A 17,624-nucleotide genomic window follows, 5' to 3' on the forward strand; every position below is an offset into this window, starting at 1 on the left:
TTGTCTTTCCAAATGCTAAGGCTGGGAGAAGCCCACTTGATTAATAGAGTTAAAAGTGTTTCATCTCATAAATGGCCCGGAGCCTTTAAAAGGACGATCGATCGCTTCTTAACCCCGGGATGACAGGAACTTTCTCTCCCCCTCCGCCTCCCCCACCGTCGAATTCATCTGTCATCTTCCTAGCCGCCCTCTTTCCGTCCTTTCCTCCTCTTCTTTCTTTCCGCCTCTCTCTCTTTTCATTTTCCGCCTACCCACCTTCCTCCTCTCTTTGCACTGCAGGGAAAGACGGCGTTCCAATCAATACTCGCGCCGCCGGCCGAATGACACAGCCAAGCGGTTCCTTTTTTGCCGGCTCATCCTTTGTGAGCGGGAGGAAGCAGATTCGGCGATGGAACCATCTTTCTCCCATTATTCAGCGCTCGTTGGCCCTCGATTAGTATGCACAGTAAGTTCTGGAGTCTTCCCCCTTCCCTTCCCCCTCCTACTGTTCTGTGTCACTTAGGTATTAACCTCATTGGCTCCCAAAGCGTTCTTGTCATTAAGCTATTACAAGTCAGGCTTTCTTTCACCTGCTTGCGTTTGTGCTCCCTTTCCCGGTCTTCCGGATGATTAGCGCAGACAGGCTTGCTGAAGACTCATTTCACCCTCGCGATGGTTTTCCTCACCGGTATTCATTATGGGTTCAATCCATTCTCTCCTTGCCCTCACCCACTCCCACTGAGCGGTTTGCCTCGGTCCAATTTTTCGTACCACTCCCTCGCCGTGAGAGGGTCATTAGATGAAAACGGGTTGGTCATAACTGCCCGGCCAGAAAGCCGCAACCAAAGAGACCCTCTCAAGAGCCCTAGTTTTTCAGGGAGTATTGGCCAGGATTGACGAAGGATCAGGTCACAATGACCCTTAACTGTTCGGGGGATCTTGTGAATCCGGGTCGAGACCAGTGGAGATTCCGAAATGGGTATTAGGCAGAGTTCTGTGGGGATGGAGGAGAGAGTGAATTCGATGTCGTTTTTATTTTTCCTCTTTTTCTCTGTTGGTCCCTGGGATGCTTGTGAAGGAAGAATAGAATTTTCAACAGCGCCCGGGCAGCGCTGATGAGAAGGAGAGGTGATCATTACGAGTTAAGACAGTAATACCTACATTGCGATGTTGTTCCTTTTTTTTACTGCTTTTGAAGTGGGCAATAGCTTAAAGCTTTCTGTGGCATTCCTTCGTATTCTTTTGCTTTTTGCTTAAACGTTGCCTATAGAAAGCATGCGAGCAGTGTGTTCCGAAATTGAGATATTCTTCTGGTGACTCCACAGCTTTGAATTCCTTGTGGCTCCAAGAACGTGTGCTCCCCGACGCACTGAGGGAAGGCAGCCTTAATTTTCTCTCTTTGCCCCGTCACGCTGCTTTTGACTCCATTTCTCCTGCTGCACTAGCAACCCACTGTACTTTCCCGGTCTGAGTGGCTCTGCCACGCCATCTTTCCTCCCGGCAAAGAGAAAAGAGGTCGAGGAAACAGTCTATCGAATCATGAGAATTTCGTTTTTAGCCGGTTTGTTCCGGTGCTTGGCGACGGCGAAGCAGGAAGCGGTGCGTCGGACGGGGTACCGCGGGGGGCCGTGAGGAAACCACTGCAGAAGGCGGGCCGCGGTCGGGAGAGGAGAGGGCGAAAGGGTTGGAGATTGGGCGGAAAGGGGCAGGCCCCGATGGGGGTGAAATTTGGGGCACATCCAGAAACGGTCTAGGTGGGCACGCGATGGGAAAGGGAGTGTCGGTTTTGCTTTTTCAGCCTCCTGCCTGGGTATGGCCTCCCCGTCGGCATCATTTTCTGAAACGAAGGACTATGTGGGTAGATAGAATAAATAGAGAAGCAGCGCGGCCTTCTGCTCTTGCCGCAGGCCTTAAAGTCAGAAGACTTGGGTTCTGATCCCGGCTCTGCTGTGTCACCTGTCTTTCCTGTTTCCTCATCTGTAAAATGGGTGTTAACTGTTCTCCCGCCTCCTTTTTTTAAAAAAATGGCTTACTCTGTGTCAGGCACTGTTCTAAGTGCTGGGGCAAGGACAGGTTTATGGCTGTTGGACACAGCCCATATCCCACATGAGATTCACAGACTAAGTTGGTAGGAGGAGGAGTTAATGCCCATTTTACAGATGAGGTAACTGAGGCACAGAGCAGTGAATTGACTTGCCCACGGTCACACCGCAGACAAGTGGCAGAGTCAGGATTAGAACCTAGGGCCACGCATTTTCCACTAGGCCACGCTGCTTCTCAGTCTACTTAGAACGTGAATCCCAAAGGGGTAGGGACTGTGTCTGATTTGATCATGTCGTATCTACCTCAATGCTTCGTAACGTGCTTGGTGCATAGGAAGTTCGAAACGAATAGCACAATTATCATTACGTAAATGAAGATGGGTATCTTCTCCTGCACAGTTCATGCCATTGGCAACCTGGGTTCATTCTGGCTTGCTGCAGAAATACAAACCCGAGGCCAAACGGGTCTCTAAACTTCCCTTCCAAAGCCAGGAAGTTGTCAGGCACAGGACGAGAAGTTGTCCGGCACAGGATGAGACGGTCTCAGAGCCAAACTTTCCCAGTGCACTTCATGTGATCAACTAGGAGGGCTATAGCCAGTTGCCTCCGGGGCTACGATCGGACCGGAATAGGCAGATTTTACTTGGGAATCCATGGGACTATTTGATCCTCCCCAAATGATTTCTACTGCCCACCCCGTACGCTCCGCTCCTCTGTCGCTCACCTCCTCACGGTCCCCCGTCCGCGCCTATCCCGCCGTTAACCCCTGGTCCACGTCCTACCGCTGTCCCGGAACGCCTTCCCTCCTCACCTCCGCCAAATCAACTCTCTTCCCCTCTTCAAAGTCTGAGAGCTCACTTCCTCCAGGAGGCCTTCCCAGACTGAGCCCTCCCTTTCCCCTTACTCCCCCTCCCCCCCACCCCTCTGCTCTTCCCTCTTCCCCTCCTCTCAGCACTGTGTTCATTTATATATATTATTTATTACCCTATTTATTTTGTTAATGAGGCGTTTATCTCCTTGTTTCTATTTATCTTGATGATGTTGTCTTGCTTTTGTTTTGTTCTGTTTTGCTCTGCTCTGTCTCCCCCGTTTAGACTGTGAGCCCGTCACTGGGCAGGGATTGTCTCTCTCTGTTGCCGAATTGTACATTCCAAGCGCTTAGTCCAGTGCTCTGCACAGAGTACGTGCTCAATAAATACTATTGAATGAATGAATGAGGAGAGGAGGCTCGGGCTCCTCGCTTAAGGGCCGGTGTGCCCGTTAATAGGCCTTCCTGGAAAAATGGGGCAAGGGGGAGAAATAAAGGACCACTTCACGTGAGCAGTGATGGCGGTCACCAGGAGTCAATCAATCACATTTACTGAGCACTTTCTGTTTTCAGGGCTCTGGACACTACGGTATAACAGAGTTGGTAGAAACGTTCCCGACCCACAAAGGGTTTATGGTCTAGGGGGGAGAGAGAGACATTAATAAAAATAAATAAATTGTGGATATGCACATAAGAGATACATAGGAGATAGAGGAAGTGAGAGAATTTGGGCACACTCCACGAGCTTCTCCCCTGGGATGTCTGAAAAGTTCCTCCTCTCCCTTTTACCTCGCCTCGAATCTCTACGCTCTGAGTACTTGATATTCACCCCAGCCTCAGCTCCACAAATGTTAATGTACTTATCCATAATTTATTTCTTTATATTAACGTGTGTCTCCCCCTCTCAACTGGAAGCTTTATGTGGGTAGGGAAAGTGTCTACCAGCTCTGGTGTACTGGAGTCTCCCAAGTGCTTCACACAGTGCTCTGCACCCAATAGGCACTCAGTAAATATATTGATCGATTGATAGGATGAGTTAACCTGAAATTCTGGACGAAGAATTGGACCGGCGGGGAGAGATTATGGTTCATTTTCTTCTGTCCCCAAGTGCGTAAGGCGACCACTTGGCAAACCGATCAGTCAGTCATTAATATTGGTTGCGCGCTTACCAGGTGCGGAACACTGGACTAAGCGCTTGGGAGAGTATAAAACAATAGAGTAGGTAGATATGAACCTCAAGGTGCTCACAAAGTAGTGGGGGAGGCAGACATTAAAATAAATTACAGTTAGGGGAATGGGCAGAGTATAAGGATACGTCCGTACGTGCTTGGGGGCTGGGGTGGAGCAACAGAGAGCTTAAGTCGTCCGGCCTCGGGTGCAAAAACAAGGCAGGAGGGAGGATGAATGGGGACATAAGTGCTCAGTCAGGAAAGGCTGACTTGGAGGAAATATGATTTTATTAGAAGTTTGAAGATGGGGAGAGTGGTGGCCTGTCAGAGATGAAGCGGGTGAAGGAGTTCCAGGCCAGAGAGAGGGCGTGAGCAAGGAGTTCATGGGGAGCCAATGCAGACCAGCCAATGGGGGGCTGGTCTAGGAGGTTAATGAAGCCGTTAGCTTGGTTTCCAGTCGCGGAAGACAAATGGAAGTGTTGTGACCTCTTCTCCCGAAGCAGAACCCTCACCGTACGTAGGAAATTAATATTTTCATTGTCAGTATTCTTGCTATTGCAGCTCCACAGGCGGATTTTGATAAAATCGGGTTCCAGAAGGCAGGCTACCCTAGGCCAGGTCACAGTTCCATTGACATTAAAATCATGCCGCCTTTCCATAGCGTTTCGAGGGATCCTTTGTTCTTTCTAGTGGCATCAGATGGTGCAAAACTGCGTGGCCTTATCCTCCTTATCCGGGCTCAAGAGTAACTACGTTAACTCAAGGGAAGCGTGTCAGTGAATTCTCGCTTCAGTCTTGGATTCAAACACCTTTAAAAAAAAATCCAAGGGCAGGGAGCGTTCTGTTGTATGGCACTCTCCCAAGCGTTCAGTACGGGGCTCTGCACACAGTAAGCGCTCAGTAAATACCGTGGATTGATTGACTGACCTGCACAGCTACTTCGGGCTTGGAAGGAGGTTGTTGGCTAGAAAGGGTGCCATGTTGGGATGTCCCAGCTCCCCCAGAAGCAGCTCCCTAGGTGTTCACAGGTTTCTTCTCAGTCTTGTGCCTGGCTGTTTCCCCGATTTGAATGTCATCTCCTTGAGGGCAGGCAGCTGTCATAGTAGTTGGCAGTAATAGCAATTACTGAGTGACTTTTTGGGGAAGTGCAAATGGGAAGCACAGAAGAAAAAAGTTCCCTTCTGACAAGGAACTTACACTCTGATGGGGGAGACCATCATGAAAATATATCCCAGTAGAATGGTCAAGTTAAACTAACTGTGTACGCTTGAATGCTGAGGAGGGTGTAAATGAGTTCCTCAGCTATAAGCCATTATTATTATTATATCATATGTTATATGATATATTATTATATATTATAATAATGTCAGCTGTGTGACTGTGGGCAAGTCTCTTCACTTCTCTGTGCCTCAGTTCCCTCATCTGTAAAATGGGGATTAAGACTGTGAGCCTCACGTGGGACCACCTGTTTACCCTGTATCTCCCCCAGCGCTTAGAACAGTGCTCTGCACATAGTAAGCGCTTAACCAGTACCAACATCATTATTATTATCATTATTTCTGAAGGTTTTATTATGGGCCAGGCACCATACTAAGCATTGCGGTGGATATAGGCAAATTGGGTTGGACACAGTCACTGCCCCACATGGGGCTCACAGTCTCGATGCCCATTTTACAGATGGAATAACTGAGGCACAGAGAATTTAAGTGAGTTGCCCCAGGTCACCCAGCAGACAAGTGGGGAAACAGGGTTTAGAAGCCGCGACGTTGTGTCTCCCAGACCCGTGCTCTATCCACTGCGCCCTGCTGCTTCTCAGCTACTGAGTGCTTAGCACGGCGCTCTGCACACAGTAAGCACTCAATAAACACAATTGAATGAGTGAATAAATTCAGGATTCTGGCCAAGTCCCTGAATCTAGAGTGTTTCTCTGGCAGAGGGACCACTGACCCTCCCCTTGCTCCACAAATCAACCCCTCCTTTCCTCTTCTCCCACTCCCTTCTGCGTCACCCTGATTTGCTCCCTTTAGCAGTGGGGCTCAGTGGAAAGAGCACGGGCTTCGGAGTCGGAGGTCAAGGGTTCGAATCCCAGCTCTGCCACTTGTCAGCTGTGTGACCGTGGGCAAGTCACTTAACTTCTCTGGGCTGGTTACCTCATCTGTAAAATGGGGATGAAGACTGGGAGTCCCACGTGGGACAACCTGATCTACCCCAGCGCTTAGAACAGTGCTCTGCACATAGGAAGCGCTTAACAAATACCAACATTATTATTATTATTATTATCCCCCTTCCCAGCCCCACAGCATTTATATCCACATCTGTCATTTACTTATTTCTATTAATGTCCGTCTCCGCCTCGGGACTGTAAACCCATCGTAGGCAGGGAACGGGTCTGTTTATTTTGCTTTTTGTACTCTCCCAAGTGTTTAGTACAGTGCTCTAATAATTTTGGTATTTGTTAAGCGCTTACTATGTGCAGAGCACTGTTCTAAGCGCTGGGGCAGACACAGGGGGAATCAGGTTGTCCCACGTGGGGCTCCCAGTCTTCATCCCCATTTTACAGATGAGGTCACTGAGGCCCAGAGAAGTGAAGTGACTTGCCCACTGTCACACAGCTGACACGATTCAATAGATACGATTGAATGAACTGCACACCCCTCCCAGATCCCTGTTAAACAGAGGCTGCTTCCGAGTCGGGGAGAGGGGGTGCTGGGGGCTTTCAAATCTCTGACTGCCGCTCTCACCCCCACTCCCCTTTCTGGAGGCCTCTCTCGCCCACCGTCCGAAGCCGGCTAGCGAGAGCTCGATAAACACCACCGACTCATTCTGATTTGGTTTTCTCCCCCGTGGGGGAGAAGGTAAAAATAAAAACTGGAAATGAAAGGACGTGACTGGAAGGAGTCCAGATGGTCTGAAAGAGCAAACCCAGCCACTTCCTGAGGTGCTGTCCTTTCACCCAGATGGAGATGGATTAACAGTTCCAGGCCGTGGCCGCAAAAACAGCACCACGACCTTTCATCAGTTGTCTGCTGCGTGACCTTGGGCAAGTCACTTCACTTCTCTGGGACTCACCTTATCTGTGAAAGGTGATTGAGACTGTAAGCCCCAGATGGGCCCGGGACCGTATTCAACCTGATTTGCTTGTATCCATCTCAGTGCTAAATCCAGGCATGGCACATAAGTAAGCACTTAATAAATATCGTAATAATTATTCTTATCACACTGTAGCATCTTTTTCACTCATCATTTATTCTCAGTGCTCTGCTGGTGAATATCCTGTAGGTCTGTCTCTTCAGTTAGAGAAAAAGCTCCTTGTGCTTTCCCCAGCGTTTAGCGCAGGGCACGGCCCCCAAGCGAATGTTCGGTAATCACCGTGGCTTCAGCAGTTAATGAGACTTCGATCAGTTTCGTTGGGTTGCTTTTGGGGGTGCTGCTTGTTTCCGCTTTATGTCCCGTATCTAAATGGCTCTTATTGCCTCGACATGCGTATCTTTTGGCAGCCCCAGAGTTGACATCCGTAAAGTTCAGCGAATCCAAAATACCACTGCCCATTAAAAGAACATGAACTTTGAATGTCAGTACCATAAAAGAATCCTATGTAGGCCACATGTAAAAACCTTAGCCTATTTACTTCCAGGAAAAAAAGTGACTCATTTTTCTTTTTTGCTGTGGTCCCTTTCCTTGAAGAGGTACAGTCTTCTTGTTTATGATTATACGATTTCATCACCTGAGTTCCTTGGATCGTTGGGTAATCCTATTTTATCTCTTATAGGCAAGCGTTACCTAGGCAGAGACTAAAAGGATAAAAGGAGAAATGGTCTAAAATGGTCGGGGTCTGAAGAGATGGATTTACTTCCCATTCACAATGTCATATAAATGGTCCTCAACTAACTAACTAACTCTCTTCCCCTCTTCCAAGCCCTACTGAGAGCTCACCTCCTCCAAGAGGCCTTCCCCGACTGAGCTTCCCCTCTTCCCTCTGCTTCCTCTGCTGCCTCTCCGCCCCGCCCTTCACCTCCCCTCAGCTAAGCCCCCTTTCCCTCCGCTCCTCCCCCTCTCCCTTCCCCTCAGCACTGTGCTCATTTGCTCATTTGTATATATCTTTATTACCCTATTTATTTTGTTAAGGGGGTGTACATCCCCTCGATTCTATTTATCGCTATTGTTTTTCTGTCTGTCTGTCTCCCCCGATTAGACTGTAAGCCCGTCAGTGGGCAGGGACTGTCTCTATCTCTTGCCGAATTGTCCCTTCCAAGCGCTTAGTACAGTGCTCTGCACACAGTAAGCGCTCAGTAAATACTATAGAATGAATGAATCCTCGTCTAGCCTCCGTAGATGTGAGGCATTCCTATTTGAATATTTGGCCCCAAGGGCTTTAATTGAAGAAATCGGGCCTGAAAAGGCCCCTGCTCTCCCCCTGCTCATTTTGGGTCAGCTCCATCCTGCCTCATTTCTCATGCCTTGTTTATTTCAAGGCAGAATTTATGAATGTATTGTGCTTTTAAGACACGGTGGCCCTTGGTAGCCGGGAATCCTGATCAGTGCTAAATGCGACTGTGTGAGAAGTGCTGACGGAGCACAAAACGAATCAAAAGGGGGACTAAAGGGAGCACAAAACGGATCAAAATGGGGACTAAAGCAATCTTCAATCGTACAAAGGGGCCACCCTAATTATCTTGGCAAGAGCAGTTAGCTCCCCAAATAAAGGAAGTGAGAGTCCACTGGTTAGCCAGAGGGATTCCTTCCCAGATCAGGGACAACCCCCCCTCCACGGTCTGGCTACTTACCCAGGGCCCAGTAACAACAACAAGGACAACTCTGGTACTTGTTAAGTGCTACCCATGTGCCAGACACTATACTGAGCGCCGGGGTGGATACAAGCAGATCGGGTTGGACACAGTCCCCGTCCCACATGGGGCTCACAGTCTCAATCCCCATTTTACAGATGAGGTAACTGAGGCTCGGAAAGGTGGCGCGATATGCCCAAGCTCAGGTGCAGACAAGCGGCAGAGCAGATTAGAACTCACGACCTTGTCACTCCCAGGCCTGTGCTCTTTTCACTACGTCATGCTGGCCCTCCTCCCACCCCCTCAGCCGCCTCACACATCAGCCCTCTAAATCAATCCATCGTGTTTATTGAGCTCTTACCATATGCAGAGCACTGAACTAAACGTTTGGGAGAGTACAATATTCATTCAGTGGTATTTTTTGAGCGCTTACTATGTGCAGAGCACTGTACTAAGGGCTTGGAATGGACAAATCGGTAACAGATAGAGACGGTCTCTGCCCTTTGACAGTCTAATCGGGGGAGACAGACAGACAAGAATAATGGCAATAAAGAGAATCAAGGGGAAGAACATCTCATTAAAACAATAGCAAATAAATAGAATCAATATGACAGAGTTGGTAGGCACGTTCCCTGCCACGGCGAGGGTCTAGAGGGGAATCCGAATCCAACCCCCTGTACTCACACATTCAGTGGTATTTATTGAGCGCTTACTATGTGCAGAGCACTGTACTAAGCGCTTGGAATGAACAACCATTCTCACATGAGCCTGCCAAGAGTGCCAAAGCGAATGCTGGAAAGGCAGACGCCAGGCATGGGGCGGGGGCAGGCCCTGGTTCTGGCCCGCGCCCTGACCCCCGAGGAACAGCCCGAACCCAGACGTACGGAAGTCTCTCAGCTCTGTCCCCATCCAAAAGGAAATCCGCCGCACTCTCTGATGAGCCCAGCCGGCGTCGTTCCCTTCAAAACTTACAGATACGATTTAGAAGGCCCCCTATTCAGCCGGGGTGCCTTTTATGAAAGAATGCAGGAGAGGGGTCGCTGGAATGAGAAGCATTTTCCTCAAGACTGTTTTTCCGAATTCAATTGGTACGGTATGTGCCTCTCAGGCGAGCCGGCCGGGGGAAGAAAGCCTGTCGGGGGAGCGGAGTCCGCAGCCAGGCAGGGTCGTAGTAACGCTCGTTCGGTCCAAGGCCGCTGCGATCCGGACCAAAGTAAGCATAGATTGTTCTTGAGGGGAAATTCGATTCGGCCCGTCTGTCTCGCCGCCGACCTGACGTGGAGGAGTAGATCCGAATGGGAACACGGGATTCTGCCAGCTGAATGTTTCGAGACCTTGGAGACGGGCCTTGCAGTTCACGCACGCTTCAGCGGCGTGAGGTAGTGGGTCGGGGAGCCTAATAACTGTGGTATTTATTAAGCGTCTTCTGTGTGCCAGGGTGGGGTGGAGACAGGCAAATTGGGTTGGACACAGTCCCCGTTCCACATGGGGCTCACAGGCTCGATCCCCATTTTGCAGATGGGGTAACTGAGGCCCGGTGAAGTGACTTGTCCGAGGTCACACGGCAGACTAGTGGCAGAACCAGGATTCGAGTTCTGATACAGCCCTGGAAGGGATATGGTGTTCACGTGGTCCCCAGATGGGAGAAGGTAACAGCCCCAGCCTCTCCTTTGTCCCCCTCATAAAATGCCATCTTTAGAAGCATACCAGTCAGTGGAATCTATTGAGCACTTCATGTGCGCAGACCACTGTACTAAGTGCTCAGGAAAGTGCGATACAACAGAGCTTGTATCCCTTGGGGTGGAGGGGCACATTCTTGCAAGACCCATCGAGAAGTGACGCTCACCTTGCAGGGCTCACTAAGTTCATCACCCACTTGAGCCTAAGCTGTTGGTTCAGCAGCCCGTTTTATCCAAACAGGCTGGCGACGGCACACGGGAAGAGCCTTAATCCCCTTCGAGCGGGTCAGCGGAGCCACGTAGGAAAAACACTCGTTCTGGCTGGACTCAGCGTATAGGTCCTGGGTTTGAATCCTGGCTTCACCCTTGCCTGCTGTGAGACTTTGGGCAAGTCGCTCAACTGCTCTGTTCCTCAGTTTCCTCATAGACTGGGGGTTGAGTGCGTATTCTACTTCCTGCGTAGACTACGAGCCCCTCTGGGACTGTCTCCAACCTGATTGTCCTGCATCTACCCCAGTCCTTAGTTCAGTGCTTGGCACATAGTAAGTGCTTAACTGATATCACATGTGTTCTCCTTATTATTATTATCCTTATGTACCTTGATAGCGTGGGAAGTGTCATTCTTGGTTCCCCAGAAATCTAGGGACAAGCTGTCAAAATGGCAGACACTCAAACTAAGAAAATGTGTTCACTGGAGAGGGGAAGAAGGATGTGCAGGATGGAAGGTGGAACAGTAGTAATAATTGTGGTATTTGTTAAGCACCTGCTATGTGACAGCCACTGAACTAAGCACTGGGGCAGATTGGATTAGATAATAGGGTTGGACCCAGTCCCATGTGGGCTTCACAGTCTCAGTCCCCATTTACAGATGAGGTAATCGAATAATAATAACTATTATGGCATTTGTTAAAGTGTTTACACTGTGCCGGACACTGTTCTAAGCACCGGGGTAGATACAAGATAATAAAGCCCTGTCCACAGGGCTCCCAGTCTCAATCCCCATTTCACAGATGAGGGAACAGAGGCACTGAGAAGTGAGGTGGCTTTCCCAAGGCCACACAGCAGACAAACGGCAGAGCGAGGATTCGAACCCGTGACCTTCTGACTCCCAGGCCCTTGCTCTATCCACTATACCATGCTGAAGGTGGAAGAGTCGGGGAGAAGCTGGTGGGGGTCAGAGCAAGGTCAAAGATAGTGAACAGCTTCTCTCGAGTTGATGCAGCGTCCGACGAGCCCAGATAGACGCTCGCTCTAGAGGGGGGGCTTAGGGTCTGGAAAGGGCCAGATGAGAAGCAGCGTGGCTTAGTGGGAGGACCCCGGGCTTGGGAATCAGAGGATGTGGGTTCTAATCTCAGCTCCGCCACTTGTCTGCTGGGTGACCTTGGGTAAGCCACTTAACCTCTCCGGGGCTCAGTTCTCTCATCTGAGAAAAGGGAATTAAGATTGTGGGACAGCCTGATTACCTTCTATCTACCTCGGTGTTCAGACCAGTGCTTCCACGTAGTAAGCACTTAACAAATACCGTAATTAATTATTACCACTATGAGGGAGGGGAAAATAGAAGAATTTGGTCTACATTTAACCCTCCTCCCCTGAAGACCAGATCCTCCCCAGCGGACGGGCCAGCCTGCCTGCTTCTGCAGGAGGAATCTGCCAGGATGGATCACCCAAAATACCCCAGTTGGGTCGTTCGGTCATATTTATTGAGCGCTTAGTGTTTGCAGAGTACGGTATTAAGCTCCTGGGAGAGGACGTTATAACAATATGACAGACACATTCCCTGCCCACAACGAGCTTACAGTCTAGAGGGTCTCCAGGGAAAAATGGCACCTCTCTGACTTGGGAGAGCATCCACCCATCCGCTGTCTTCCACCCAGCTTGGAGAAGGGTGGACTGTAGCGGAGAAAATGGGAGGGCGGCGATAGGCAGTGACTTGTCGGTCCCTAAAGGTCACAACGGGCACCGTGCCCCTCTCCGGCCTCCTGCCCACCGCAGAGCAGCCGAGGGTAGCACTGGTCAGCTCCGGGAATTCTCAATGTGACTATGATCTGTGGGCTCCCTCCCTAGCTTGCCGGCCTCTACGCTCACGCCCAGGAGCGAACTTTGGAGCCGCGTAAACCCCTCAGCGAAACGGAGAGATTTAAGGGGAGGTCCAGGAGGAGGGGAAGAAACTGTCCCTCAGTCACCAAAGAAAGAAGCAGGCGCCGCAGCTGAGCTTGAAGGAAGATGAGAATGATGAGATGAGAAGCACCGTGGCCTAGTGGATAGAGAATGGGCCTGAAAGTCAGAAGGACCTGGTTTCTAATCCTGGCGTGACCGGGAGACCTTAAGCAAGACCCTTAACTTCTCTGTGCTTCAGATACCTCAACTGTTAAATGAGGATTAAGATTGTGAGCCCACGTGGGACATGGACTGCGTCCAACCTGATTAGCTTGCAACTACCTCGGTGCTTAGAACAGTGCCTGGCACGTATTAAGCCCTTAACAAATGCCATAAAAAGCAAAACGGCGTGTTTGTTGAGCACTTACTGCATGCAAGACACCGTCTTCAGGAATAATGTTGGCATTTGTTAAGCCCTTACTATGTGCAGAGCACTGTTCTAAGCTCTGGGGTAGATAGAGGGTAATCAGTTTGTCCCACGTGAGGCTCACAGTTAATCCCCATTTTACCGATGAGGTAACTGAGGCACAAAGCAGTTAAGTGACTTGCCCACAGTCACACAGCTGACAAGTGGCAGAGCCGGGATTCGAGCCGCTTGGAAGAGTGCAACGCTACAATCTAAGAGACACATTCCCCGCTCACGGTGAGCTGACAGTCAAGAGGAGAAGGGGAGGGGAGAGGAGAGAGGGAAAGGAAGAGGCCGCGGGGGGGGAGTTGGGAAGTTGCACGTGGAGGAAGGTGGTGGAAAGACGGAAACTAAGAGAAGAATCATGGCCTAGTGGAAAGAGTATAGGCCTGGGAGTCAGAAGACCCGAGTTCTAATCCCAGGTCTGCCACTTGTCTGCTGGGTGACTTGGGTCAAGTCACTTCACTTCTCTGTGCCTCAGTTACCTCACCTGTATAATGGGGATTAAGACTGTGAGCTCCACGTGGGACTGGGACTGTGTCCAACCTGATCGGCTTGTATCCACCCCAGCACTTAGAACAGTGCCCGGCACATAGTAAGCACTTAACACAAGCCTTAAAAAAAAAAGGGTCTGTGTCCAACCTAATTAAACTTGTATCTACTACAGTACTTAGAACAGTGTTTGACACATAGGAAGTGCTTAACAAATACCATTTTCGAAAAAGGGCAAGAGGGAGAGTGGCAGTGGAGAGGGGAAATTGTGAGGAATTCTGTCCATTTATTGGAATGCCAGAGTGAATGTGTTCTGGGTTCAAATCCTAGCTCCGACCCACCAAAGAGTGGCTTAATGGTCAAATCAACGCAGTAATCCAGTCCTCGGTGTTCATTTTTAGTCTTCCTCAATTTATACGGGGATTTTTTTAGATTTCTACATCTGTTACGAATCCCCCACTTCTTTAAATACATTTTTTTAATTAAGCAGCAAGAATTCACTAATTTCTTATTACTCCATTTCCTGGAAGAGCCCTGCCAATTTCTGATTATCATCCCCACAGCATTAACTCCTTTTCCTTCCTGGGAAGGGTGGATGTTGAACTCGCCACGGAGATAGGGAGACATTGCAATTCCGCCAAGTTCAGGCAGTCCGACGGGTCTTGAAAACTCGGTGACCCTTGGCCCCGTGCTTAATCCACCAAACCCCATGCCACCTCTCAGCCTAGGAGAGGCAGGAAGAAGTACAGCTGGGACTCTGTAAGGATTCTGTCCTCCCAGTGTGGAACATTTTCTAGCTGGGGTGGGAGACACACAAAACAGAATCTCAAATTTGAGAATGGAGCATATTTATGCCATGTCCTAGTCTATTGCTGTTTTTCCTCCTGCTCTCGCTATCTGGAAATGGCTCTTGACGGTGTCTCTCCCATCAGATCGCAAGCTTCTAGGAGGCAGACACTGTGTTCTCTGTGCCTCAGTTACCTCATCTGTCAAATGGGGATGAAGACTGTGAGCCTCACGTGGGACAACCTGATTACCCTGCATCTCCCCCAGCGCTTAGAACAGTGCTCTGCACATAGTAAGCGCTGAACAAATACCAACATTATTATCATTATTATTATTACTCTGCCAAACAATTTGAGCAGTGCTTGGCAACCAGGAGATGCTTAATAAGTGACTTCAACGTGCTGTAGGTCCCACCATAATGTGTAGGGTGTCAAGGGATGCAGATGATTAGTTAAACATCAAATAGACGGGCAGTTCTCTAGACCATATGGCCTGATTTTGGATGATTTGTGCCCCTTGGGGTGTAGGGATCAAGTTATACTTGGTTATATCTTTTCCCAGCAATTAGAATGCTGCTTTGCACGCAGTAGGTGCTTAGTAAGTATCACTGCTACTGCTATTAAAATGGCATTCTTCTGCAAACCATGCCGAGGATGTTTCCAGTTGGACCGAGGAGGATTGAATCCCGTTTGTCAAAGGATGAGGAGTTTGGCTCTGCCGGGGTCAAATTCCTTCCTCTTTATCTTGTGCATTATTTTAATGGTATCTGTTAAGAATGTACCAGGCACTGTACTAACCGCTGGGGTAGATACAAGCTAATCAGGTTGGACGCAATCCCTGTCCTGAATAGGGCTCATGGTCTTAAACCCTATATTACAGAGGAGGTAACTGAGGCCCAGAGAAGTGAAGTGACTTACCCCAAGTCACACAGCAGGCAAGTGGCAGAACTGGGATTAGAACCCCGGTTCTTTCGACTCCCAGGCCTGTGCTCTATCCATCAGGCCATGCTGCTTCTCTTGAGCTTGCTAGTTTCTCTTTCTTTCTCCTCTTTCTTTCGGGTAATATAGCCAAATGGCACAGTACGTCAGTAGGAAGAAAAACTAAATTCAGTTTTCACTGTGAGAAGCAGCTTTGGCCTAGTGGAAAGAACAGTGGCCTGGGAGTCGGAAGACCTGTGTGCTTATACTGACTCCACCCTTTTTCTTTTGTTTGACATTATTCATTCAATCCAATAGTATTTATTGAGCGCCTACTATGTGCAGAGCACTGTACTAAGCGCTCGGGATGAACAAGTCGGCAACAGATAGAGACGGTCCCTGCCGTTTGACGGGCTTACGGTCTAATCGGGGGAGGCGGACGGACGAGAACAGTGGCGATAAATAGAGTCTAGGGGAAGAACATCTCGTAAAAACGATGGCGGCTAAATAGAATCGAGGCGATGTACATCTCATTAACAAAATAAATAGGGTAATGAAAATATATACAGTTGAGCAGACGAGTACAGTGCCGAGGGGATGGGAAGGGAGAGGGGGAGGAGCAGAGGGAGATGGGGGGAAAAGAGGGTTAAGCTGCGGAGAGGTGAAGGGGGGGGTGGACATTAGGCAAGTCACATAATTGATCTTTGCCTCAGTTCCCTCCTCTGCCAACTGGGGATTCAATACCTATTCTCCCTCCTATTTCGACTGTGTAAACCCCTCGTGTTACCTCATTATCTCTTATCTACCCCAAGGCTTAGTGCTGGGCACATAACAAGCACTCTACAAATACCACACTTATCATCACTGTCACTGGCTCTTCATGCGGCTTTAAACAAGTCAACTTTGCCCTGCTTTAGCTGTTCCCATCTTAAAAATGGCCGGTGGATTAAGAAGGCTGAAAAGAGACAAATAGCAACTCAACCCAGCTGTTGGCATTTGGAAATTTCAGCCTAAAGGCTGAGGCCACAGGAATAACTTGAGATCTGAGGATGATCTTGAGGATGTGAGGGATACAGTCAAGTCGTACTGTCCTGGGGCTCATTTTGACTCTTCGGGATTACCTCACTACTTTGTAATCACAACCTAGAGGCTGATGCCTTTGTGTACGTATCTATTTTCACACAATGTCCACACATTTTCCTCCTCTGGAAATTGTTTCCTTTTGGAGGCGTTTAAGGATTACTGTGTATCAAGCACTATTCTAAACACCAAAGAGGATGCAAGCTGATCAGGTTGGACACAGCCCATCTCTCACGTGGGGCTCATAATCTAAGTAGGAGGGAGTAGGATTTAATCCACATTTTGCAGATGAGGAAACTGAGGCACGGAGAAGTGACGTGACCTGCCCAAGGTCACACAGCAGGCCAGGGGCGGAGCTGGGATTAGAACCCAGGTCTCTGACTCCCAAGCCCGGGCTCTTTCCGCTAAGCCACGCTGCTTCCAAAAGGCTCCTTGAGAGGTGGGATGGTGGTTCCTTTATCTGCCGCCCTCTCCCAGATGTTTAGTACAGTGTTCTGCACACAGACACTCAGTAAGTACCACTGAGTTGTCGAAAAAGAGTCATCTTTAAATGGGAAAACCATCCTTTCTCGAGTACAATACTGATGGAGGGAGAAGGCAACCCAAGCCTGAAATTTACTCTTTTTTTCCCCACAGACTTGTTACTTATTCACGTCTAAGTGCACAAGAAGCCGCGTGGCCTAGTAGATAAGGCACAGACCTGGGAGTCGGAAGGACCTAGGTTCTAATGCGGGCTCTGCCACTTGTCTGCTGTGTGACTTTGGGCAAGTCACTCCACTTTGCTGGGCCTCAGTTACCACATCTGGAAAACGATTAAGACCACGAGCCCCCTGCGAGACAGAAACTGCGTCCAACCCGAATAGCTTGTATCAACCCCAATGATTAGAATAGTGTTTGACATATAGCAAATGCTTAACAAATGCCATCTTTTAATTAGGAATATATATACACACATAGAGAGAGATAAATGTATAAATATGGCCTTTTTTGTACTCTCCCTTAGACTGGGACAGGGACTGCGTCAGACCAGATTATCTTGTATTCATTCAATCATATTTATTGAGCACTTACTGTGCGCAGAGCACTGTACTAAGCACTTGGAAAGTACTACTCAGCAGTAAAGAGAGACAATCCCTGCTCATACCGGGCTTACAGTGCAGAACGGTTCTGGGGCTTCTTTTTTATTTTAAAGGAGAATATCATTTTAACTTCTCAACTTACATTTTTATACATTTGCCTAGGCTCTTTCACAGTAAAGGTGTGTGCTATTAAAATCCAGTTTAAGGCAAACAAAACAGAAAGAAAATAAACACTAGCAAACA

At 48.9% G+C, this 17,624-nt stretch overlaps 1 protein-coding gene across 1 annotated transcript in view; it reads left to right on the top strand.

Annotated features, from left to right (window-relative positions):
- The first annotated feature begins 263 nt into the window (after positions 1-263).
- Positions 264-17,624, top strand: part of RAI2 (retinoic acid induced 2) — a 132,024-nt gene continuing 114,663 nt past the window's right edge. The window contains exon 1 of the mRNA XM_039914154.1: positions 264-445. The gene's annotated coding sequence lies outside the window, so the exon portion shown is untranslated. The remainder of the gene's footprint in view (positions 446-17,624) is intronic.

Source organism: Ornithorhynchus anatinus, chromosome 15, assembly GCF_004115215.2.
Source record: "Ornithorhynchus anatinus isolate Pmale09 chromosome 15, mOrnAna1.pri.v4, whole genome shotgun sequence".
NCBI lineage: Eukaryota > Metazoa > Chordata > Mammalia > Monotremata > Ornithorhynchidae > Ornithorhynchus > Ornithorhynchus anatinus.